Source organism: Pseudophryne corroboree, chromosome 3 (genome assembly GCF_028390025.1).
Source record: "Pseudophryne corroboree isolate aPseCor3 chromosome 3, aPseCor3.hap2, whole genome shotgun sequence".
Taxonomy (NCBI): domain Eukaryota; kingdom Metazoa; phylum Chordata; class Amphibia; order Anura; family Myobatrachidae; genus Pseudophryne; species Pseudophryne corroboree.
Window position 1 is genome coordinate 609,180,261 of NC_086446.1, and position 24,896 is coordinate 609,205,156.

A 24,896-nucleotide genomic window follows, 5' to 3' on the forward strand; every position below is an offset into this window, starting at 1 on the left:
AAGAAAAAAAGAGGCGCAATGAGGTAGCTGTGTGAGTAAGATAAGCGACCCTAGTGGCCGACACAAACACCGGGCCCATCTAGGAGTGGCACTGCAGTGTCACGCAGGATGGCCCTTCCAAAAAATCCTCCCCAAACAGCACATGACGCAAAGAAAAAAAGAGGCGCAATGAGGTAGCTGTGTGAGTAAGATAAGCGACCCTAGTGGCCGACACAAACACCGGGCCCATCTAGGAGTGGCACTGCAGTGTCACGCAGGATGGCCCTTCCAAAAAACCCTCCCCAAACAGCACATGACGCAAAGAAAAAAAGAGGCGCAATGAGGTAGCTGTGTGAGTAAGATAAGCGACCCTAGTGGCCGACACAAACACCGGGCCCATCTAGGAGTGTCACTGCAGTGTCACGCAGGATGGCCCTTCCAAAAAACACTCCCCAAACAGCACATGACGCAAATAAAAATGAAAGAAAAAAGAGGTGCAAGATGGAATTGTCCTTGGGCCCTCCCACCCACCCTTATGTTGTATAAACAGGACATGCACACTTTAACCAACCCATCATTTCAGTGACAGGGTCTGCCACACGACTGTGACTGAAATGACGGGTTGGTTTGGACCCCCACCTAAAAAGAAGCAATTAATCTCTCCTTGCACAAACTGGCTCTACAGAGGCAAGATGTCCACCTCATCATCATCCTCCGATATATCACCGTGTACATCCCCCTCCTCACAGATTATCAATTCGTCCCCACTGGAATCCACCATCTCAGCTCCCTGTGTACTTTGTGGAGGCAATTGCTGCTGGTCAATGTCTCCACGGAGGAATTGATTATAATTCATTTTAATGAACATCATCTTCTCCACATTTTCTGGATGTAACCTCGTACGCCGATTGCTGACAAGGTGAGCGGCGGCACTAAACACTCTTTCGGAGTACACACTTGTGGGAGGGCAACTTAGGTAGAATAAAGCCAGTTTGTGCAAGGGCCTCCAAATTGCCTCTTTTTCCTGCCAGTATAAGTACGGACTGTGTGACGTGCCTACTTGGATGCGGTCACTCATATAATCCTCCACCATTCTTTCAATAATGAGAGAGAATCATATGCAGTGACAGTAGACGACATGTCCGTAATCGTTGTCAGGTCCTTCAGTCCGGACCAGATGTCAGCATCAGCAGTCGCTCCAGACTGCCCTGCATCACCGCCAGCGGGTGGGCTCGGAATTCTGAGCCTTTTCCTCGCACCCCCAGTTGCGGGAGAATGTGAAGGAGGAGATGTTGACAGGTCGCGTTCCGCTTGACTTGACAATTTTCTCACCAGCAGGTCTTTGAACCCCAGCAGACTTGTGTCTGCCGGAAAGAGAGATCCAAGGTAGGCTTTAAATCTAGGATCGAGCATGGTGGCCAAAATGTAGTGCTCTGATTTCAACAGATTGACCACCCGTGAATCCTTGTTAAGCGAATTAAGGGCTCCATCCACAAGTCCCACATGCCTAGCGGAATCGCTCTGTGTTAGCTCCTCCTTCAATGTCTCCAGCTTCTTCTGCAAAAGCCTGATGAGGGGAATGACCTGACTCAGGCTGGCAGTGTCTGAACTGACTTCACGTGTGGCAAGTTCAAAGGGCATCAGAACCTTGCACAATGTTGAAATCATTCTCCACTGCGCTTGAGACAGGTGCATTCCACCTCCTATATCGTGCTGAATTGTATAGGCTTGAATGGCCTTTTGCTGCTCCTCCAACCTCTGAAGCATATAGAGGGTTGAATTCCACCTCGTTACCACTTCTTGCTTCAGATGATGGCAGGGCAGGTTCAGTTGTTTTTGGTGGTGCTCCAGTCTTCTGTACGTGGTGCCTGTACGCCGAAAGTGTCCCGCAATTCTTCTGGCCACCGACAGCATCTCTTGCACACCCCTGTCGTTTTTTAAAAAATTCTGCACCACCAAATTCAAGGTATGTGCAAAACATGGGACGTGCTGGAATTTGCCCATATTTAATGCACACACAATATTGCTGGCGTTGTCCGATGCCACAAATCCACAGGAGAGTCCAATTGGGGTAAGCCATTCCGCGATGATCTTCCTCAGTTGCCGTAAGAGGTTTTCAGCTGTGTGCGTATTCTGGAAAGCGGTGATACAAAGCGTAGCCTGCCTAGGAAAGAGTTGGCGTTTGCGAGATGCTGCTACTGGTGCCGCCGCTGCTGTTCTTGCGGCGGGAGTCCATACATCTACCCAGTGGGCTGTCACAGTCATATAGTCCTGACCCTGCCCTGCTCCACTTGTCCACATGTCCGTGGTTAAGTGGACATTGGGTACAACTGCATTTTTTAGGACACTGGTGAGTCTTTTTCTGACGTCCGTGTACATTCTCGGTATCGCCTGCCTAGAGAAGTGGAACCTAGATGGTATTTGGTAACGGGGGCACACTGCCTCAATAAATTGTCTAGTTCCCTGTGAACTAACGGCGGATACCGGACGCACGTCTAACACCAACATAGTTGTCAAGGCCTCAGTTATCCGCTTTGCAGCAGGATGACTGCTGTGATATTTCATCTTCCTCGCAAAGGACTGTTGGACAGTCAATTGCTTACTGGAAGTAGTACAAGTGGGCTTACGACTTCCCCTCTGGGATGACGATCGACTCCCAGCAGCAACAACAGCAGCGCCAGCAGCAGTAGGCATTACACTCAAGGATGCATCGGAGGAATCCCAGGCAGGAGAGGACTCGTCAGAATTGCCAGTGACATGGCCTGCAGGACTATTGGCATTCCTGGGTAAGGAGGAAATTGACACTGAGGGAGTTGGTGGGGTGGTTTGCGTGAGCTTGGTTACAAGAGGAAGGGATTTACTGGTCAGTGGACTGCTTCCGCTGTCACCCAAAGTTTTTGAACTTGTCACTGACTTATAATGAATGCGCAGCAGGTGACGTATAAGGGAGGATGTTCCGAGGTGGTTAACGTCCTTACCCCTACTTATTACAGCTTGACAAAGGCAACACACGGCTTGACACCTGTTGTCCGCATTTCTGTTGAAATACTTCCACACCGAAGAGCTGATTTTTTTGGTATTTTCACCAGGCATGTCAATGGCCATATTCCTCCCACGGACAACAGGTGTCTCCCCGGGTGCCTGACTTAAACAAACCACCTCACCATCAGAATCCTCCTGGTCAATTTCCTCCCCAGCGCCAGCAACACCCATATCCTCCTCATCCTGGTGTACTTCAACACTGACATCTTCAATCTGACTATCAGGAACTGGACTGCGGGTGCTCCTTCCAGCATTTGCAGGGGGCGTGCAAATGGTGGAAGGCGCATGCTCTTCACGTCCAGTGTTGGGAAGGTCAGGCATCGCAACCGACACAATTGGACTCTCCTTGTGGATTTGGGATTTCGAAGAACGCACAGTTCTTTGCGGTGCTTTTGCCAGCTTGAGTCTTTTCATTTTTCTAGCGAGAGGCTGAGTGCTTCCATCCTCATGTGAAGCTGAACCACTAGCCATGAACATAGGCCAGGGCCTCAGCCGTTCCTTGCCACTCTGTGTGGTAAATGGCATATTGGCAAGTTTACGCTTCTCCTCCGACAATTTTATTTTAGGTTTTGGAGTCATTTTTTTACTGATATTTGGTGTTTTGGATTTTACATGCTCTGTACTATGACATTGGGCATCGGCCTTGGCAGACGACGTTGCTGGCATTTCATCGTCTCGGCCATGACTAGTGGCAGCAGCTTCAGCACGAGGTGGAAGTGGATCTTGATCTTTCCCTAATTTTGGAACCTCAACATTTTTGTTCTCCATATTTTAATAGGCACAACTAAAAGGCACCTCAGGTAAACAATGGAGATGGATGGATACTAGTATACTTATGGATGGACTGCCGAGTGCCGACACAGAGGTAGCTACAGCCGTGGACTACCGTACTGTGTCTGCTGCTAATATAGACTGGATGATAATGAGATGAAATCAATATATATGTATATATAATATCACTAGTACTGCAGCCGGACAGGTATATATATTTATTATGTAATGACTGATGACGGACCTGCTGGACACTGTCAGCTCAGCAGCACCGCAGACTGCTACAGTAAGCTACTATAGTAGTATGTATAAAGAAGAAAGAAAAGAAAAAAAACCACGGGTAGGTGGTATACAATTATGGATGGACGAGCGACTGCCGACACAGAGGTAGCTACAGCCGTGGACTACCGTACTGTGTCTGCTGCTAATATAGACTGGATGATAATGAGATGAAATTAATATATATGTATATATAATATCACTAGTACTGCAGCCGGACAGGTATATATATTATATATTTATTATGTAATGACTGATGACGGACCTGCTGGACACTGTCAGCTCAGCAGCACCGCAGACTGCTACAGTAAGCTACTATAGTAGTTAGAGATGAGCGGGTTCGGTTTCTCTGAAACCGAACCCGCACGAACTTCATGTTTTTTTCACGGGTCCGAGCAGACTCGGATCCTCCCGCCTTGCTCGGTTAACCCGAGCGCGCCCGAACGTCATCATGACGCTGTCGGATTCTCGCGAGACTCGGATTCTATATAAGGAGCCGCGCGTCGCCGCCATTTTCACACGTGCATTGAGATTGATAGGGAGAGGACGTGGCTGGCGTCCTCTCCATTAGAAATTAGATTAGAAGAGAGAGAGAGATTGTGCAGTCAGACAGAGTTTACCACAGTGACCAGTGCAGTTGTTGTTAGTTAACTTTTATTTATTTTAATATATATCCGTTCTCTGCTATATCCGTTCTCTGCCTGAAAAAAAACGATACACAGCAGCAGCCAGTCACACAGTGTGACTCAGTCTGTGTGCACTCAGCTCAGCCCAGTGTGCTGCACATCAATGTATAAAAGGCAAAGCTTATAATAATTGTGGGGGAGACTGGGGAGCACTGCAGGTTGTTATAGCAGGAGCCCCCAGGAGTACATAATATTATATTAATTTAAAATTAAACAGTGCACACTTTTGCTGCAGGAGTGCCACTGCCAGTGTGACTAGTGGTGACCAGTGCCTGACCACCAGTATAGTAGTATATTCATTGTTGTATGTATTGTATACTATCTCTTTATCAACCAGTCTATATTAGCAGCAGACACAGTACAGTGCGGTAGTTCACGGCTGTGGCTACCTCTGTGTCGGCAGTCGGAACTCGGCAGGCAGTCCGTCCATCCATAATTGTATTACAATATATACCACCTAACCGTGGTATTTTTTTTTCTTTCTTTATACCGTCATAGTGTCATACTAGTTGTTACGAGTATACTACTATCTCTTTATCAACCAGTGTACAGTGCGGTAGTTCACGGCTGTGGCTACCTCTGTGTCGGCAGTCGGCAGGCAGTCCGTCCATCCATAATTGTATTATTATTATAATATATACCACCTAGCCGTGGTTTTTTTTCCATTCTTTATACCGTCGTCATAGTGTCATACTAGTTGTTACGAGTATACTACTATCTCTTTATCAACCAGTGTACAGTGCGGTAGTTCACGGCTGTGGCTACCTCTGTGTCGGCAGTCGGCAGGCAGTCCGTCCATCCATAATTGTATTATTATTATAATATATACCACCTAACCGTGGTTTTTTTTCCATTCTTTATACCGTCGTCATAGTGTCATACTAGTTGTTACGAGTATACTACTATCTCTTTATCAACCAGTGTACAGTGCGGTAGTTCACGGCTGTGGCTACCTCTGTGTCGGCAGTCGGCAGGCAGTCCGTCCATCCATAATTGTATTATTATTATAATATATACCACCTAACCGTGGTTTTTTTTCCATTCTTTATACCGTCGTCATAGTGTCATACTAGTTGTTACGAGTATACTACTATCTCTTTATCAACCAGTGTACAGTGCGGTAGTTCACGGCTGTGGCTACCTCTGTGTCGGCAGTCGGCAGGCAGTCCGTCCATCCATAATTGTATTATTATTATAATATATACCACCTAACCGTGGTTTTTTTTCCATTCTTTATACCGTCGTCATAGTGTCATACTAGTTGTTACGAGTATACTACTATCTCTTTATCAACCAGTGTACAGTGCGGTAGTTCACGGCTGTGGCTACCTCTGTGTCGGCAGTCGGCAGGCAGTCCGTCCATCCATAATTGTATTATTATTATAATATATACCACCTAACCGTGGTTTTTTTTCCATTCTTTATACCGTCGTCATAGTGTCATACTAGTTGTTACGAGTATACTACTATCTCTTTATCAACCAGTGTACAGTGCGGTAGTTCACGGCTGTGGCTACCTCTGTGTCGGCAGTCGGCAGGCAGTCCGTCCATCCATAATTGTATTATTATTATAATATATACCACCTAACCGTGGTTTTTTTTCCATTCTTTATACCGTCGTCATAGTGTCATACTAGTTGTTACGAGTATACTACTATCTCTTTATCAACCAGTGTACAGTGCGGTAGTTCACGGCTGTGGCTACCTCTGTGTCGGCAGTCGGCAGGCAGTCCGTCCATCCATAATTGTATTATTATTATAATATATACCACCTAACCGTGGTTTTTTTTCCATTCTTTATACCGTCGTCATAGTGTCATACTAGTTGTTACGAGTATACTACTATCTCTTTATCAACCAGTGTACAGTGCGGTAGTTCACGGCTGTGGCTACCTCTGTGTCGGCAGTCGGCAGGCAGTCCGTCCATCCATAATTGTATTATTATTATAATATATACCACCTAACCGTGGTTTTTTTTCCATTCTTTATACCGTCGTCATAGTGTCATACTAGTTGTTACGAGTATACTACTATCTCTTTATCAACCAGTGTACAGTGCGGTAGTTCACGGCTGTGGCTACCTCTGTGTCGGCAGTCGGCAGGCAGTCCGTCCATCCATAATTGTATTATTATTATAATATATACCACCTAACCGTGGTTTTATTTCCATTCTTTATACCGTCGTCATAGTGTCATACTAGTTGTTACGAGTATACTACTATCTCTTTATCAACCAGTGTACAGTGCGGTAGTTCACGGCTGTGGCTACCTCTGTGTCGGCAGTCGGCAGGCAGTCCGTCCATCCATAATTGTATTATTATTATAATATATACCACCTAACCGTGGTTTTTTTTCCATTCTTTATACCGTCGTCATAGTGTCATACTAGTTGTTACGAGTATACTGCTATCTCTTTATCAACCAGTGTACAGTGCGGTAGTTCACGGCTGTGGCTACCTCTGTGTCGGCAGTCGGCAGGCAGTCCGTCCATCCATAATTGTATTATTATTATAATATATACCACCTAACCGTGGTTTTTTTTCCATTCTTTATACCGTCGTCATAGTGTCATACTAGTTGTTACGAGTATACTACTATCTCTTTATCAACCAGTGTACAGTGCGGTAGTTCACGGCTGTGGCTACCTCTGTGTCGGCAGTCGGCAGGCAGTCCGTCCATCCATAATTGTATTATTATTATAATATATACCACCTAACCGTGGTTTTTTTATACCACCTAACCGTGGCAGTCCGTCCATAATTGTATACTAGTAAACTATCCAATCCATCCATCTCCATTGTTTACCTGAGGTGCCTTTTAGTTCTGCCTATAAAATATGGAGAACAAAAAAGTTGAGGTTCCAAAATTAGGGAAAGATCAAGATCCACTTCCACCTCGTGCTGAAGCTGCTGCCACTAGTCATGGCCGAGACGATGAAATGCCAGCAACGTCGTCTGCCAAGGCCGATGCCCAATGTCATAGTACAGAGCATGTCAAATCCAAAACACCAAATATCAGAAAAAAAAGGACTCCAAAACCTAAAATAAAATTGTCGGAGGAGAAGCGTAAACTTGCCAATATGCCATTTACCACACGGAGTGGCAAGGAACGGCTGAGGCCCTGGCCTATGTTCATGGCTAGTGGTTCAGCTTCACATGAGGATGGAAGCACTCAGCCTCTCGCTAGAAAACTGAAAAGACTCAAGCTGGCAAAAGCACCGCAAAGAACTGTGCGTTCTTTGAAATCCCAAATCCACAAGGAGAGTCCAATTGTGTCGGTTGCGATGCCTGACCTTCCCAACACTGGACGTGAAGAGCATGCGCCTTCCACTATTTGCATGCCCCCTGCAAGTGCTGGAAGGAGCACCCGCAGTCCAGTTCCTGATAGTCAGATTGAAGATGTCAGTGTTGAAGTACACCAGGATGAGGAGGATATGGGTGTTGCTGGCGCTGGGGAGGAAATTGACCAGGAGGATTCTGATGGTGAGGTGGTTTGTTTAAGTCAGGCACCCGGGGAGACACCTGTTGTCCGTGGGAGGAATATGGCCGTTGACATGCCAGGTGAAAATACCAAAAAAATCAGCTCTTCGGTGTGGAGGTATTTCACCAGAAATGCGGACAACAGGTGTCAAGCCGTGTGTTCCCTTTGTCAAGCTGTAATAAGTAGGGGTAAGGACGTTAACCACCTCGGAACATCCTCCCTTATACGTCACCTGCAGCGCATTCATAATAAGTCAGTGACAAGTTCAAAAACTTTGGGTGACAGCGGAAGCAGTCCACTGACCAGTAAATCCCTTCCTCTTGTAACCAAGCTCACGCAAACCACCCCACCAACTCCCTCAGTGTCAATTTCCTCCTTCCCCAGGAATGCCAATAGTCCTGCAGGCCATGTCACTGGCAAGTCTGACGAGTCCTTTCCTGCCTGGGATTCCTCCGATGCATCCTTGCGTGTAACGCCTACTGCTGCTGGCGCTGCTGTTGTTGCCGCTGGGAGTCGATGGTCATCCCAGAGGGGAAGTCGTAAGCCCACTTGTACTACTTCCAGTAAGCAATTGACTGTTCAACAGTCCTTTGCGAGGAAGATGAAATATCACAGCAGTCATCCTACTGCAAAGCGGATAACTGAGTCCTTGACAACTATGTTGGTGTTAGACGTGCGTCCGGTATCCGCCGTTAGTTCACAGGGAACTAGACAATTTATTGAGGCAGTGTGCCCCCGTTACCAAATACCATCTAGGTTCCACTTCTCTAGGCAGGCGATACCGAGAATGTACACGGACGTCAGAAAAAGACTCACCAGTGTCCTAAAAAATGCAGTTGTACCCAATGTCCACTTAACCACGGACATGTGGACAAGTGGAGCAGGGCAGGGTCAGGACTATATGACTGTGACAGCCCACTGGGTAGATGTATGGACTCCCGCCGCAAGAACAGCAGCGGCGGCACCAGTAGCAGCATCTCGCAAACGCCAACTCTTTCCTAGGCAGGCTACGCTTTGTATCACCGCTTTCCAGAATACGCACACAGCTGAAAACCTCTTACGGCAACTGAGGAAGATCATCGCGGAATGGCTTACCCCAATTGGACTCTCCTGTGGATTTGTGGCATCGGACAACGCCAGCAATATTGTGTGTGCATTAAATATGGGCAAATTCCAGCACGTCCCATGTTTTGCACATACCTTGAATTTGGTGGTGCAGAATTTTTTAAAAAACGACAGGGACGTGCAAGAGATGCTGTCGGTGGCCAGAAAAATTGCGGGACACTTTCGGCGTACAGGCACCACGTACAGAAGACTGGAGCACCACCAAAAACTACTGAACCTGCCCTGCCATCATCTGAAGCAAGAAGTGGTAACGAGGTGGAATTCAACCCTCTATATGCTTCAGAGGTTGGAGGAGCAGCAAAAGGCCATTCAAGCCTATACAATTGAGCACGATATAGGAGATGGAATGCACCTGTCTCAAGTGCAGTGGAGAATGATTTCAACGTTGTGCAAGGTTCTGATGCCCTTTGAACTTGCCACACGTGAAGTCAGTTCAGACACTGCCAGCCTGAGTCAGGTCATTCCCCTCATCAGGCTTTTGCAGAAGAAGCTGGAGGCATTGAAGAAGGAGCTAACACGGAGCGATTCCGCTAGGCATGTGGGACTTGTGGATGCAGCCCTTAATTCGCTTAACAAGGATTCACGGGTGGTCAATCTGTTGAAATCAGAGCACTACATTTTGGCCACCGTGCTCGATCCTAGATTTAAAGCCTACCTTGGATCTCTCTTTCCTGCAGACACAGGTCTGCTGGGGTTGAAAGACCTGCTGGTGACAAAATTGTCAAGTCAAGCGGAACGCGACCTGTCAACATCTCCTCCTTCACATTCTCCCGCAACTGGGGGTGCGAGGAAAAGGCTCAGAATTCCGAGCCCACCCGCTGGCGGTGATGCAGGGCAGTCTGGAGCGACTGCTGATGCTGAGATCTGGTCCGGACTGAAGGACCTGACAACGATTACGGACATGTCGTCTACTGTCACTGCATATGATTCTCTCAACATTGATAGAATGGTGGAGGATTATATGAGTGACCGCATCCAAGTAGGCACGTCACACAGTCCGTACTTATACTGGCAGGAAAAAGAGGCAATTTGGAGGCCCTTGCACAAACTGGCTTTATTCTACCTAAGTTGCCCTCCCACAAGTGTGTACTCCGAAAGAGTGTTTAGTGCCGCCGCTCACCTTGTCAGCAATCGGCGTACGAGGTTACATCCAGAAAATGTGGAGAAGATGATGTTCATTAAAATGAATTATAATCAATTCCTCCGCGGAGACATTGACCAGCAGCAATTGCCTCCACAAAGTACACAGGGAGCTGAGATGGTGGATTCCAGTGGGGACGAATTGATAATCTGTGAGGAGGGGGATGTACACGGTGATATATCGGAGGGTGAAGATGAGGTGGACATCTTGCCTCTGTAGAGCCAGTTTGTGCAAGGAGAGATTAATTGCTTCTTTTTTGGGGGGGGTCCAAACCAACCCGTCATATCAGTCACAGTCGTGTGGCAGACCCTGTCACTGAAATGATGGGTTGGTTAAAGTGTGCATGTCCTGTTTTGTTTATACAACATAAGGGTGGGTGGGAGGGCCCAAGGATAATTCCATCTTGCACCTCTTTTTTCTTTTCTTTTTCTTTGCATCATGTGCTGATTGGGGAGGGTTTTTTGGAAGGGACATCCTGCGTGACACTGCAGTGCCACTCCTAGATGGGCCCGGTGTTTGTGTCGGCCACTAGGGTCGCTAATCTTACTCACACAGCTACCTCATTGCGCCTCTTTTTTTCTTTGCGTCATGTGCTGTTTGGGGAGGGTTTTTTGGAAGGGACATCCTGCGTGACACTGCAGTGCCACTCCTAGATGTGCCCGGTGTTTGTGTCGGCCACTAGGGTCGCTAATCTTACTCACACAGTCAGCTACCTCATTGCGCCTCTTTTTTTCTTTGCGTCATGTGCTGTTTGGGGAGGGTTTTTTGGAAGGGCCATCCTGCGTGACACTGCAGTGCCACTCCTAGATGGGCCCGGTGTTTGTGTCGGCCACTAGGGTCGCTAATCTTACTCACACAGCTACCTCATTGCGCCTCTTTTTTTCTTTGCGTCATGTGCTGTTTGGGGAGGGTTTTTTGGAAGGGCCATCCTGCGTGACACTGCAGTGCCACTCCTAGATGGGCCCGGTGTTTGTGTCGGCCACTAGGGTCGCTAATCTTACTCACACAGCTACCTCATTGCGCCTCTTTTTTTCTTTGCGTCATGTGCTGTTTGGGGAGGGTTTTTTGGAAGGGACATCCTGCGTGACACTGCAGTGCCACTCCTAGATGGGCCCGGTGTTTGTGTCGGCCACTAGGGTCGCTTATCTTACTCACACAGCGACCTCGGTGCAAATTTTAGGACTAAAAATAATATTGTGAGGTGTGATGTGTTCAGAATAGGCTGAAAATGAGTGTAAATTATGTTTTTTGAGGTTAATAATACTTTGGGATCAAAATTACCCCCAAATTCTATGATTTAAGCTGTTTTTTAGGGTTTTTTGAAAAAAACACCCGAATCCAAAACACACCCGAATCCGACAAAAATAATTCGGTGAGGTTTTGCCAAAACGCGTTCGAACCCAAAACACGGCCGCGGAACCGAACCCAAAACCAAAACACAAAACCCGAAAAATTTCAGGCGCTCATCTCTAATAGTAGTATGTATAAAGAAGAAGAAAAAAAAAAACAACCACGGGTAGGTGGTATACAATTATGGATGGACTGCCGAGTGCCGACACAGAGGTAGCTACAGCCGTGGACTAACGTACTGTGTCTGCTGATAATATAGACTGGATGATAATGAGATGAAATCAATATATATGTATATATAATATCACTAGTACTGCAGCCGGACAGGTATATATTATATATTTATTATGTAATGACTGATGACGGACCTGCTGGACACTGTCAGCTCAGCAGCACCGCAGACTGCTACAGTAAGCTACTATAGTAGTATGTATAAAGAAGAAAGAAAAAAAAAACAACCACGGGTAGGTGGTATACAATTATGGATGGACTGCCGAGTGCCGACACAGAGGTAGCTACAGCCGTGGACTAACGTACTGTGTCTGCTGATAATATAGACTGGATGATAATGAGATGAAATCAATATATATGTATATATAATATCACTAGTACTGCAGCCGGACAGGTATATATATTATATATTTATTATGTAATGACTGATGACGGACCTGCTGGACACTGTCAGCTCAGCAGCACCGCAGACTGCTACAGTAAGCTACTATAGTAGTATGTATAAAGAAGAAAGAAAAAAAAAAAAACACGGGTAGGTGCTAGGTGGTATACAATATTATATATATATTATATACAATTATATATATATATATATATATATAATATATATTAAACTCATAAACTGGTGGTGATTATTAAACTGGTGGTCAGGTCACTGGTCACACTATCAGCAACTTGCAAGTAGTACTCCTGAGTCCTAAGCAGACAATCACAATATATATTATACTGGTGGTCAGTGTGGTCACAAACAATGGCAGTGTGGCTGGCACTCTGGCAGCAAAAGTGTGCACTGTACGTTATATGTACTCCTGAGTCCTGAGTCCTGCTCTCAGACTCTAACTGCTCCCCACTGTCAGTGTCTCCCCCACAAGTCAGATAATACAGTCACACTATCTCTCTCTATCACTTCAGCAAGTACTAGTAGTAGTAGTACTCCTCCTAATGCTCCCCAAATTACTACTGTGTCTCTCTCTGTCTCACTCTCTTCTCGAATCTCTATAAACGGAGAGGACGCCAGCCACGTCCTCTCCCTATGAATCTCAATGCACGTGTGAAAAATGGCGGCGACGCGCGGCTCCTTATATAGAATCCGAGTCTCGCGATAGAATCCGAGCCTCGCGAGAATCCGACAGCGTGATGATGACGTTCGGGCGTGCTCGGGTTAACCGAGCAAGGCGGGAAGATCCGAGTCGCTCGGACCCGTGTAAAAAAACATGAAGTTCGGGCGGGTTCGGATTCCGAGGAACCGAACCCGCTTATCTCTACTTTTTACTCCAGAGTTTGGGCTATAAAAATTATTAGAATAATGTAAAGAAAATATTTCAAACAAATTATCAGTATTTTTCATATATTTTATTTAGTCAATACTCCGGTTTAAATGTAAGTATGACAGGAAAGGCTCTGCCTCACCTGCCTCACCCCACCGCACGTCACTGCTTAGGGTTGATGTCAGCAGTGGGGAGTCAGATGCTCCCTTGGTCGTTCCTTCCCCCCGGTTCATAACCAGTTCCCCCTGAGTCTCCCGCCATGAACTGATTTCCTGCTTCCATCTGAGACGTTGAGTAAGGGGACCCAGTCGCAGCATAGGCAGCTGTGTGACTGGTGCGTCAGTGTTCATTTGAGCGTCTGTGTTCACTGTAGGTTCATAGGACGAGTGTGTACACTATTAGCATCTGGATCCACTCAGCATTCGCTAACGTATTGATCGGTCCTGGAAGCGGGGTGAGTCTCCCTGTATCCCACTCTACTGAGTTGGGTAATATAGCACTGAGTCTCTATCTATCTTTGAGTACGAATAGTTGGATAAGTGCCTGATGCATATGAGTCTTATAACTATTGCTGTTGTTTTCTTTCGCCTGTGCGACTGAATACAGTTAAATCCTATATAAGGTAATGGAGTAATATGTTTCTCCTACATACTTGAAATGTATTTGTAGTTTAGTATGTGCTCATATTGCTTATTATACTAATGTATAACCTGAGACTGATTGCTAGTGTGATTGCTGACTTTACTATAATTCTGTAAGTTTTTCTGTGTATTCCAATCCTCAATGCTGGTGCAAAGCAGGGTAGGGTCAGATTGGATGTCATTTACATTTTTTTTTAAGTGATTACAGTCACAAATTGTGTAGTAACACTGTACAGGTGTGTGATTTATTTATAATGTCTAATGCTTTCCACAGCAGCACCAACACTCATTTCATGTTTATCTTGCAAAGCTGAGTTAACCTATCAGGATCTGGTTCAAAAGGGATTATGTGCAAAATGTTTTAGCTGTCACCGAAGCCTCTTAAATAACCGAGGCAAGCACAGGTTATAGTTGAACCTTCATGGGCTACTTTGTACAGACATTATCCAATATAGGTCAGCAGATAATGGCAGCTCCTATACCAGGAATAGGTTACCCTATTAATCCTATCAGGATCTGGTTCAAAAGGGATTATGTGCAAAATGTTTTAGCTGTCACCGAAGCCTCTTAAATAACCGAGGCAAGCACAGGTTCTAGTTGAACCTTCATGGGCTTCTTTGTACAGACATTATCCAATATAGGTCAGCAGATAATGGCAGCTCCTATACCAGGAATAGGTTACCCTATTAACCCTTATTACATGCAACATTCATTCTGAGGTTCATCCACCTTGGGAATTGGCAGCCTCTCAACAAAAGCAGGCTGAAAGGTCGGTGGTAAGTAAATCACATAGACATGATACAACATCTTCACAGTCTAGATGTGTTTTAGATGAGGATTCATCGGAGGATGAGGGCTCATTGCATTTCAGAGGAAGGTCTCAGCTCATTGGACATACCTGAGCTAATTAGTGCTATGTAAGCCATTCTATCCTTAGAAGAGGCAGCAGAGCCTGTGTTAAAAACTAAGGCAGCTGTGTTTAAACATCCCAAAACAGCTGATCAAAATTATGCAAGAGGTTTGGGTTACGCCCAGTAAGAAGTTAGAATTCCAAGAAATGGAATTCCAATTATCCTCGTCCAGCTGGGGACTATCTAAAAAAGGGAGGTGGCTCCCAAAGTAGATTTGCATGTCATAGATTGGTGCAAAAATCTACATTACTTCTGCTTTCAACATAAATAACAGATGTCATGGATAAGATAGTCGATGGTTTTCTAAAAAACATTTTTTTCTTGTCATGGGCAATCATTAGACCAGCCACGGCTTAAGCATGGATGGTGTAAGCAGTGGCAGCCAGTGCTGATGCATTGAAGGAGGATCTTTCAATGGCATCTAGAGAGCAAAAATCCCATATTGCACATATCAAACAGGCAGCGATAGCGGCCCTGGATATGGGTACAATTGCCTATCAGGCATCAGCTTCAGCAGTAGCAGCAGCTCGCAGAGCGGTTTGGCTATGAACATGGTAAGCTGACTCCGAATACAGGAAGGTTCTGGAGTCTTATCCTTGTTTACTGGAAATATTCTTTTTGGTAAAGAATTAAACAGTATTTTGGAGTCAGAAGCAGACTCCAAAAAAGTTAAGTTTTCCTTTCACACATGAATTCAAACCTAGTTTCCAGATTTTCGGTATCAAGGAAATGCAAAAGGAAAGGGTAATGGCAAATAGTCCCAATCCAACAAGTCTGGTAAGACTAAAAGGTATTGGGCTACCGGAGGACAGGTTTTCAAATCTGAAGATAAGCCATCAGCCTTATGGTGCGGGCCTCATGGTTATGATCTACAGCCACACCACACTGGACATGCCCAATCTTATCTGATTTTTGAAGCTAAGCAGTGTTGTTCCTGTTTAGTACTTGTATGGTAAACCACCTGGGAATACCAGGTGCTGTAGGTGTTTTCAATACTTACCCTCATTAAAAGTTTGTACCAGCCCGTCTTCAGCGGAAATGAAGACCAGGGCTTTGCAAGAGGCAGTTCAGGAGTTGCTTCAGCCAGGAGTGAAAATTGCAGTTTCTCCTGCACAAAGAGGACAAGGTTTTTATTCCACCCTGTTTTTAGTCCAGAAGCCAAATGGGTCGTTACGGCCCATACTCAATCTCAAAGTGCTGAACAAGTACATTTGGGTGCCTCGGGTTTCATATGGAGACTTTACGTTCCATTATTTTGGCCATGGAGTCGGAGGAGTTTATGGTATCCCAGGATATCCAGGATGCTTACCTTCATGTTCCTATAGCATTGTCCCATCGGGTTTGCTATCTTCCAGCATAATTTTCAGTTTCAGGCCCTACCATTTGGACTGAACACAGCTCCCAGAGTATTTACCAAAATTATAGTGTTGACAGCACCTTATCTCTGTTAGTAGGGGATAAGGATTTTAAAAAATCCATACCTCAGGGATTTATTAATCCTGGCACAGTCTCAGGAATTGTTCAGTGTCATCTGCAGCAGACAATAGCTTGTTACAGAGATACGGTTGGCTCATAAATTGGGCAAAGTCGTCTCTGGGTCCGTCACAACGGATGACTCACTTGGGGGCTGTGTTGGAATTGGGTATTCAGTGAGTAATTTTACCACTGAACAAAATATCCAAAATTCACCTAAGGATTCAGGAGTTGCTACACAGTCAAACGGTATCCATTTACACAGTAATGCGTGTGATAGGTTTGATGGTGTAGACATTCGACATGATGGAGTATACTCAGTTACACTCGATACATCTGCAACGTCTGATCCAGAGCCGGCGGAACCCGCTCAGCAAAGGGATGCAAAGCAGGTAGGCGACAAGCTGGAAAGGCACTCTCCCTGCTCTGCATCCCTCCTGCTGTGCACTGCTGCTGCCGGCTGCCACAGAGCCTCTCATACTTATAAGCAGTGGCTGCCAGTATGATCGCGGATCTTGTAACCCTGCCCTGCCGCTGATGAGATCTCCTGTGCCGCTGGAGGGAGAAGGAGAAGGGGGCGGGGGGGAGACAGACTGACGAGTAAAAGCTTGCTTCGGGAGAGAGAGAGAGAGCTGCAGTACTGACAGGAGCCACTAGATGCCCCCATCTCCACTGAGTCATCTCACCTGTCAGGGCCCTGATCATCAGAGAGACTGCCCGAGACCCTTCAGAGGAACTAAGTGAGTTTTATTTCTATGTGTGATTATCTGTCTGTCTCTGTGTCTATCTATCTATCTATCTATCTATCTATCTATCTATCTATCTATCTATCTATCTATCTATCTATCTATCTATCATCTATCTGTCTGTCTATCTTCCATCTGTATCTGTTTGTCTATACTAATCTATCTATATATTTGGGAGTGGATTTCCATTTTTTATATATATATATATATATATATATATATATATATATAAAATGGACAGATTGATCATTGTGAGTGGGCACCCACTGTTGTTGTAAATGAATGCCATGGTGCCCTCCTTACGCTTACCTCCAAACTTTCTTCTTTGCTAAGGAGGGACATACGTGCTCCTGAAAAAGGGGCATGGCCTCAGGAAAGGGGGCATGGCTTCACAGCAATGCCGCGACCGCTTGCACGCCTCCTGTTTTCGTCACTGAGGGGGCATGTCCAGCGTTCTGTCAGCTGCTGGCATGCCCTCTCTCCCTCTGTCTCCTGTGAATAAACGTTGTATGCTTGCGCACAGCGTCTGTTCACCGCTACTCTGCTAAGTGACAGAGCCTCCCAACTGCCCCCCCCCCCCACTGCGGGACACTGCGGCCCACGGGTGGGACAGCTGGACAGTCCCCAAAAAACAGGAATGTCCTGCGAAAATCGGGACAGTTGGGAGGCATGCCTTACAGATAATGTAGTCATGCAATGGTTCCCTGGAATGGGACTGGCATATCGCCTTGAGAAAAACACCCTGCTCGGCGTTGAATAGTCGGCGCACTATGCCTTCTTTTGTATCATAATACACTAAAGATTATTTATTTCATCAAGTTCGCTGAGCACTGCCTGGTTTCTTCTACAAGGATATGCCAATCCCATCCTAGGGAATCATTGCATGACTACATATATGTATATATATATATATACAGTGGCAGAACTAGCGAGCAGTGGGCCCATGTGCGACAAAATGGCTTCGGGCCCCCCCCCCCCCCCCCCCATCCCATCCCATCCAAGTCCACCCCCTCACCCCTGGAGAGGATCTGGTGAGGGGGGCCTGCTCAGGGAAGTGGATACCTAGCAACAGTGCCGTAACTAGACATTTTAGCACTGTGTGCAAGAAATGGCATTGGAGCCCCACCCCTGCATGCAAAACAGGGGCAGTGCGCGCCGTAGGCGCGCGCAAAAATACATAGTGGCGTGGCTTCATGGAGAAGGGGTGTGGCCACAAAATAATACCAATTCATAAAACGGTGCACAGTAGTCTCCATTATTCAAATTACGCCGCACAGTAGCACCACTACACCAGGTAGAGACCCTTTTACACCTTACAGCGGATGGATTCCTCTTTTTACACATTACGGCAGACAGCGTCCCCTTTTTACACATTACGGCAGACAGCGTGCCCTTGTTACACATAGCGGCAGACAGCTTACACTTTTTTCACATAACGGCAGACAGCCTGCCCTTGTTAAACATAGCGGCAGACAGCGTACACTTTTTTCACATAACAGCAGACAGCGTGCCCTTGTTAAACATAGCGGCAGACAGCGTACACTTTTTACACATAACAGCAGACAGCGTGCCCTTTTTACACATTACGGCAGACAGCGTGCCCTTGTTACACATTATGGCAGGCAGCGTGCCCTTGTTACACATTACGGCAGACAGCGTGCCCTTGTTACACATTACGGCAGGCAGATTCCCCCTTTTTACACACTGCGGAAGGCAGATTCCCCCTTTTTACACATTGCGGCAAGCAGATTCCCCCTTTTTACACATTGCGGCAGGCAGATTCCCCCTTTTTACACATTGCGGCAAGCAGATTCCCCCTTTTTACACATTGCGGCAGGCAGTCCCCCATTTTTATACATTGCGGCAGGCAGATTCCCCATTTTTATACATTGCGGCAGGCAGTTCCCCCTTTTTACACATTGCGGCAGGCAGTCCCCCATTTTTATACATTGCGGCAGGCAGATTCTTCATTTTTATACATTGCGGCAGGCAGTTTCCCCTTTTTACACATTGCGGCAGGCAGTCCCCCATTTTTACACATAGCGGAAGGCAGTCCCAACAAAGAAAGAAAGAAAGAAAGAAAGAAAGAAAGAAAGAAAGAAAGAAAGAAAGAAAGAAAGAAAGAAAGAAAGAAAGAAAGAGACAGAAAGAAAGAAAGAAATAAAGAGACAGAAAGAAAGAAGAATTATACTTACCCTCTCCGCTGGCTCAGGCCCCTCGTGCAGCTTGACGATTCCCGGGCAGTAGAGGAGGTGGAGGAGGGAGGTGAAGGAGGGAGCCGCAGCAGCGCTGTATTATTGGTGGAGGCGCTGCTGCCCCTCTGCTTCACTATAGGCTGTTCTCGGAAGACAGCCTATAGTGAAGCAGAGGGGCAGCAGCAGCAGCGCCTCCACCAGTAACAAAGCGCTGCTGCGGCTCCCTCCTTCACCTCCCTCCTCCTTCTCCCGTCAGTGCCGCTGCACTCCTCTCCTCTACGGGCGGCTGTGCGCTGCGGGCAGCGGTTGCCTGCAGCGCACAGCGGCATGTAATGAGTCACTTTGACTCATTACATGCTTGGGCCCCTGGACAGAGGCGGGCCCCAGTGCAACACACTGGTTGCACTGGCGGTAGTTCCGCCTCTGTATATATATATATATATATATATATTGCTCAAAGTGGGGCGGTATACGCAGTATGGCATACCACCACTTCGAGCACTGGCAGGTCACCTATAGCGGGAAGATTTTCTGTGGGGCCACTTGTCATCTGTAGCCCTATCCCCCTAAGCATGTTACCCATCACAGCATTCTTGAATTATCTATATTGTGAGAAGAGGCTCCAAGCCCCTACCCAGAAGAAAGGGAGCTCCAGCACACATATCAGTGATGCCGCACACATCGGAGGAAAAGCGGGTCCGCGTCCGGCAGAAAGTTAAGTTAAGATAAGCCCTGCACTCCCAGCTACCACCTGCCACATTTGTTTTTTTGTAGAGGGGATGGAGTAGAGACAATCGGGGTTGGTCGGGAGACAGTCGGGGCTAGCTGGGAGGACAAGGCAAGACAACTGAGGGGGGTGTTCAGTAGCAATTGCTATTGAGATGTGATCGCATCTCCCCTCTTTTCCCCGCAGTGCACACACACAGGACCCAATCTGCGCGGGTGGGGAGATGCGATTGCATCTCAGTTATGCGAATGCCTCTGCTTGATTGACAGGCAGAGGCGTTTGCGGGGTGGTACTGGGCAGCAACATGGCGTTGCAAGGGAGGTTGCGCGCCATTGATCGGGCGTGGGAAATGGAGGCGTGTTCGGGGCAGCTCTGCGCCTGCCTTTGCTGCCTGGCTGCAGAGACAGGGGGCATCCACAAATCAGCCTGTGATTTTATCATTAGCAGTTTTACAATTGGTACTATTGTGTGGCATTGCCCCACCCATTTGCGACGTATGATTTTGGCGCACACTGTTCCTTTATTGAGTATGGGAGGGCGCAAATTTATAGTTTGCAGGGGGGCGCCAAACACCCTTGCACCGGCCCTGGTCTGATCCTTTCCAAGTGGAAAGGTTTTTCATCAGACAATAAAAGCACAGATTATGGTCTTCCTCTAGAAGTTAGGAGGTCAATAGCTTGGTGTTACAGACATCATATCTGGACAAAGGAAGGCTACATTGGATATCAGATTAGGAAACTCTGACAATGGATGCCAACCTGTAGGGCTTGGGAGAAGTGTCAGGAAGGAGTTATTTCCAGGGGCAGTGGACCAAGGAAGAAAGTTGCCTACCAATAAATATATTGGAACTTCGGGCCCTATATATGGCATTTATTCAGGCAAAGAATATCCTTCTGATGAAACCAGTACGAATCCACTCGGACATTACAATGGCAGTAGCGTACCTCAACCATCAGCAAGGAACTAGCAGCCAAACCACAATTAAGAAGGTAAGTCACATCTTAAGGTGGGCAGAACTTCATTATCCAGCCTTGTCCGCAGTATTCATTCCGAGAGTCCTAAACTGGGAAGCAGATTTTCTCAGTTGACACACCATTCATGCAAACAAAACGGCTTTACACCCCAAGGTCTTAAACACTCTGGTAGATAATGGGGCTTACCGGAGATAGATCTCATGGCATCCCATCAGAACAACAAAGTTCCTGCACATGGGTCAAGAACAAAGGATCCCAGAGCGACGTTTGTGAATGGCTTGTCAACTTTTGGCTGGCTCATGTGTTTTCACCAATCGCTTTGTGATCCAGGTTGATGCGAAAGGTAAGACAAGGTAAGGTTGCTGTGATACTAATAGCTTTGGCTTGGTCCAAAAGACATTGGTACACAGATCTGCAGTGGATGTCGATGGATGCTCCATTCCTACTCCTTCAACATCCAGATCTTCTGTCTCAGGGTCCTGGTTATCACAAACACCTGGATTGACTGTCTTTGATGGCATGGCTCTTGAGAGTTCCAGCCTGAAGGCAAGAGGATTCTCACAACAGGTAATTCAAACTATGCTCAGAGCAAGTAAACTTTCCTCAGCTCGCATTTATCACCAAATATGGCAAGCCTATATTTAATGGTGCAGTAATCAAAAATTTGACCCTTGGTTTTTCAGAGTTTCCAGAGTCTTAGCATTCCTTCAAGCAGGAATGTATAAAGGTTTATGGGTGGCTTCCTTGAGAGTACAAGTGTCAGCATTGACTGTATGGTTCCAAAAGAAAATTGGTAACCTGCAGGATGTGCAGACTTTTTTTCCAGGGAATGTTGCACATTCAACCTCCTTTGTTCCTCCTACAGTGCCTAGGGGCTTAGGTTTAGTCCTAAAGGCCCTTCAATTGTCCCATTTGAACTGCTAAAAAGAGTGGATCTTAAATGGTTGACAGCTAAAGTTTTCTTTCTGTTGGCTATTGCTTTAGTTAGAAGAGTTTCAGATTTAAAGGCATTGTTACGTCGCCCCCCACTTCTGATTTTTTTATCCAGACAGAGCGGTTCTTAGAACCAAATCTGGGTATCTTCCTAAGGTGGTGTCTAAATTCCACCTTAACGAAGAAATTGTAGTCTCAGTCTTCCAGGGGCTGGACCTTTCTGCGGGAGATGCATCGTTGGACGTAGTCCGTGCGTTAAGGATCTATGTGGATTGTACCAGTGCCATCAGAAAGACAGACACTCTCTTTGTTCTCTACGGATTTCACAAGAGAGGATGGCCTGCTGATAAGCAGTCACTGGCGAAGTGGCTTCAGATGAAAATTTCAAAAGCATACTCTCATGCTGATCTCTCTGTTCCGGCTAATGTCTCTGCTCATTCTACTTGTAAATTAGGTCCATTATGGGCAGCACAACGTGGTGCTTCAGCAGAATAGATATGTTAGGTAGCCACATGATCTCCATTAACACATTCATTAGACATTATGTCTTAGATACCTTTGCCTCTCAGGACGCTGAATTTGGGCGAAGGATTCTCTTGTCCAATCAGGAGCGTCCCCACCACTAAATTGCTTTGGGACATTCCAATGTTATCCTGTGGATATAGATATAGATAGATAGTAGAAATGGTGGCACTCAGAAAGAAAACAGACGACACCAGCACTGGTATGGTCCTGTATATTTGGGACATTGTTGTGCATAACGACATTCACACTTAGGTCTTGAGAAACCAGTACATTTCCTCACGCGTCAACCAGGCAACTTCAGGTGTACGGGGTGTACCACCTGTACCTGCCAGGAGACCGGTAATTCTTTTCAACACCCCAGGTCAGGTAAAACATTCTCCATTAGGTATCCACTTACCTGTACCAGTAAATACATCGAATACTACATTTAGGGGTATATTCAATTAGGGTCGAAAGCTGCCGTCTGTTGAAAAGACGTCAGTTTTCGACTTTTTAAGGTCGAAACGTGATTCAACCTATTCAGTCCCCGCTATTTTTATTCGGCAAGTCGGGGAATTCGACTTGTCGAATAGTACGTGAATCGGCGGTATAGCTGCCGATTCATGTACTTTTGAGGGAAACGGGGCCAAATTCATCAGGATTTGGCCCCGTTTCCGACCATCTCAGTCCGACATAAAAAAATGTCGGACTGAGATAAAGGAGTCTTAGAGGAGGAGAGGGGGGAGAGCCGCAGGGAGACGGGGGACAGCAGCGCTACAGCACAGCGCTACAGGAGGATGTGTCACAGCCGCGCTGCTCACGGCAGCGTCCACCCGGCTCCAGCAAGTGAGGTCAGGCTTGCTAGAGCCGGGTGGACACTGCCGTGAGGTCTGGTGGCTGTGAAACATCCTTCTGCAGCACTGCTATAGCGCTGCTCTCCTCCGTCTGCCCGTGGCTATCCCCTCTGGTCTCCCCCCTCTCCTCCACTCACAGGTCTCATCTCAATTCGACTTTTTTTAAAGTCGAATTGAGATGGGATTGAATAGGGGTTGTCGGATCCCTTCCGACAAATGCATGTCGGAATGGATCCGACCCTAATTGAATATACCCCTAAATGTCCATGTGGCCTGCTATATGTAGGTTAAAGTATACGGCAATTTAAAGAGAGAATAGTCCTACATAGAACCAGCATTCGAGCAGCCCTGGAGGATAAGGGCAGTGATTTGCCGGTAGCACGTCACTTTAAAAGCTGTAATCAGGGGCGCGCCGGTGACTTCACTGCCTTTCGGCTGAGCACGGCGGCCCTAGGGTTCACCATTGGTGTTTTGTAAGCCTTTTTTTGTATATATATGTCTCATTGTTAATATGCTGGTCATGTCTTGATAAAAGGGAGTTGTCTGACCATACCAGCGCTGGTGTCGTCTGTTTTGTTTTCTGAGTGCCACCATTTTTACTATCTATATGCTCAGCTGCGAGAGGTTGTGCACCGGACCAAGTTGTACCAGACATCTAAGCATGAGTGCCAGACAACAGTTTTTTCAGTTTCTATATTAATTATTTTAAAATTTTAAATACTACACAACTATAGCCTAACCACAATGATGTAGTCTTATGGGCATTGGTCTGCATGTTAGAATTTTAGCTCATAGTAATAAATAATAGTGAACTTAAACCATACTTCCCAACTTTGAATTTGTCAGATGCAGGACACTTCTGTGGGGCAAAGCTGCGCCCACCCAAAAAAGGGGACGTGGCCTCAGTAAAATGGGACGTGGCTTTGTGGAAATACTCCCGTTATTGTCACAGTGGGGGCATGGCCAGCGCTCTGTGAGCTGCTGCCCATGCCCCTAGTCCTTGTCTCCTGTGAATAGATGTCTATTCACTGCTGCTCTACAGTAGAGCGGTGAGTGACAGGAGCCTTTCAATTTCCCACCACCACCGTGGGACACTGCAGCCCGCGGTTGGGACTCAGGGACAGTCCCCCCCCCAAAAAAAAAAAACAGGACTGTCCCACGAAACTCGGTACAGTTGGCAGGTATGCTTAAACCTATCATGTTAATTAATAACAGAGTACAGGTCCTGCCACATGATTGTGTTCTGCTGTATTCTGGAGCAGTCATATTACCAGAGTTAAAGTTCCTTATAACAAATTATTAGAACTCATACAGCTGATGCAACACAAAAATAAGCTTTCAAGCTCTCAGTTTATTTCTGTTACACTGGTGCTGACATGCATCTGAGTCACACTGCGCAGCCGTCCAATTGTCTGCGTACAGAATCAGATGCACGGTCTTAGAATTTTAGTGGACGTTCCTGGGAGAGAACACGGGGTGGTGAAGCCAATTTGAGCAGAAGCGGCGTTGTTACAGATACACAGACGTTCACACAGGAAGCAGGTGCCATAGGTCTAGTGCAAGTATTGATGGTGCGTTTAAATTAT

General features: G+C 46.5%; 1 pseudogene; it reads left to right on the forward strand.

The window, feature by feature from the left end:
- The first annotated feature begins 15,771 nt into the window (after nucleotides 1-15,771).
- On the forward strand, nucleotides 15,772-15,890 carry LOC134898270 (5S ribosomal RNA; annotated as a pseudogene).
- Nucleotides 15,891-24,896: the final 9,006 nt, after the last annotated feature.